Raw genomic sequence first — 2,668 nt, 5'->3', positions numbered from 1 at the left:
AGAGAGAGATCAGAGAGAGAAGATCATGGTGTTCATACTGAACTTCATGGATTTCAACAATTGAGCACTCAAAACAATTGCCTCTATGAAGAGGACTTCAGACAACACAATAGCCAAGCAAATAGATCAGGGAATAGTGAGTTTCGAAGAAAAAACCAGTTGAGGATCACCTTTGAATTGTGGAGATTTGAGCTTGCTTCCTTGCTTCCTTTGGCCAAACAGAAGTTCTATGGAGTGTAGGATGAAGGTCTAGGAACTTTAGATCTAAAGATTCAACCAGATTTATTTGAATTTTAGATCTGAAAATTTGAAGAAAATTGAGCTTAGTTCCTTTGGTAATGGCTATGGATTCAGTTGTGCAGCATATCAGGCGCCATTAGGTTGGATTTCAAGTGAAGCAACCAAGTGTATTTATAGCAAGAGCTGATGCAATGCATGATCAAACTCGTGTGCATGTGAATTGGGTCCTCCATGCATGGGTCTGTACAGGCGCATGTGAGGCCCAAAATTCATTGCAAATGCAAGCTGAAATGAATGTGAGATGGTTTGGACGTGTAGTTTGGAATGAATTGGCTTGTGTGATGAGTTTCAACATGTTATGCACAATCATGCCTAAAACTTCACCTCTTCGAAAATGCCATTTGCCAAATCCAAACATGAGCATGTGGGTAATGGTTGGAAAGGTCTTAATGTAAGGAACAAATGTTATGTTGGGCAAAAATCCATTTGAAGTGTGGAAATTAGTGAATTTTGAGTTTAAAGTGTAAGGTGCAAAACATGCAAGAATGAAGTTTCCAATTTTGGCCAATGTTCAAGCCCCTCTGTTTCAATGATGCAAGCCCCCAATGACAAAACCTCCAACAACAAAGTTGTATATCTTCTCAAGAAAGTCAAAATGGACTTAAATTTTGCATCATTTGGATTTTTTATGAAAGCGTTATGGGCACTTGAAGTTGGACTTTTTTGCCTTCCAATGCATTTGGTCCAAAGTGACCTATAATGTTTTGTATTATCACATGTATTTTCTTTGAGATTATGAAATTTTTCTCAAAATTAAATTTGAAGTAGACATATTAAAATTTCCAATTCATTTGATCCCACCTCAAAATCATAAAAAATGAATGAGTTATGTTCTTGGGAAGTTGACCCAAAATTAGGGTTTCAGTCAAAATGACCTATAATGTCTCGGAATGGATGATGACCTTCCAAGATTCAAATCAATTTTTGATTAACATGAAAGTTGTTCATATTGTTCTTAAGAACATTTTTTATTTTGGGATAATCTCCATTTTACCAACACATAAAAAGTTAGGTCTCAGTGCATTTCAAAATAGTCAGATGAATTGACTGATCAACTTTCCAAGTCCACAAATCATATCTTGATGAATTGATGATTGAGGACACTCAAATAAGTTCAAGTATGCATGAAATGATGATTTAAAGGACTTCCCTTGATTGTATTTGATCATGGGCTGAGGTTGCTTCATGAGCAAGGCATTGTGGTACACAGATGAATTAGGGTTTCCTTGAGAAACAATCCCTCAAACCCTTTGATTTGCTTTGATCAAAATGATGAATTGAGATACTTGGGAGGCACATTTGATGGATGAGAGATTTGGGAACCATTACCATGCTTGCTTTCATCTTCACTTGGCCATATTTCTGCACCAATGATCTACTTGACGCTCTTGACCTTGTGATTGCTCAAGCTACAAACAAGAAATGTTAGTGACATATTTTTGTGCTTTTGGTTAGTAAACAAAATGAGAAAAGCAATAATATACAATTCAAGCATGCTTGGTGATCTCAAACCACTCACAAGGAGTCCCACCCAAAGGCAAAGGGAACCAAGATGCTCATGATCCTTGAGGCTTTACAAATGCAATGTTATGATGCCATGAGGGATCTTAGGGTCAAAATTGGGGTCTTACATATGCCCCTATTTAAGGTCATTCTAGCAGGAGAAATGAAGGTTAAAATCTTTGTCTCGACGAGGTAGAATGGGCTTAAATAATAACAAAGAGACGAATTTTGGTCCCTAAGAGACCTCATGATGCAAATGTATGTATGCAAAAGGGTAATACTCTATGGAGATATGTGTCCACAGAGAAGAAAAGAAATCAGGAGAAACTGACAATCCATATGAGTAATTCACTCCATGGGACAGAGCCTCTAGGGCTCTTATGGGGATAAAAAAAAACACGTGAGCAGGGCACGACTCAAAGCTTGGGGGCAGAATTCCAAAAGGAGTAAATCAATTGGAAAGACCCGAACTGACTCAAAGGCGCATGTATTGGGTAATATGCCAATACAGCAGAAATTATCCATAATGGATACTTCGGATAAAAATCCGGACTCAGCTGGGAACAATCCACTAGGGGACTTTGCTGGGGAAAACCCAAACAAGACTCCTCTGAGGAAGCGATGGGATGAGGTATTACCGTTTACTGGGTAATAAGCTCAAAGAGACATGTGATCCGGACACCAATATAAGGGTGAGAGAACAAACATGCTTGGGAAGAATGAATATCTAAGACCGGTATAAGGGTGAGAGATATCAAACATCCGAAATCATTTGAGGAAGACCTAAAAAGGCATACTTCAGCTCAGGAAAATCTGACTCCACAGGGGACAAAAAGTCATAATAGGGAGTAGAAGGGAAGGAACA

The sequence above is a fragment of the Lathyrus oleraceus genome, chromosome 2, assembly GCF_024323335.1.
Source record: "Lathyrus oleraceus cultivar Zhongwan6 chromosome 2, CAAS_Psat_ZW6_1.0, whole genome shotgun sequence".
Classification (NCBI taxonomy): domain Eukaryota; kingdom Viridiplantae; phylum Streptophyta; class Magnoliopsida; order Fabales; family Fabaceae; genus Lathyrus; species Lathyrus oleraceus.
The sequence above is the reverse complement of the archived record's forward strand: the minus strand, read 5'-3'. Positions refer to the sequence as shown.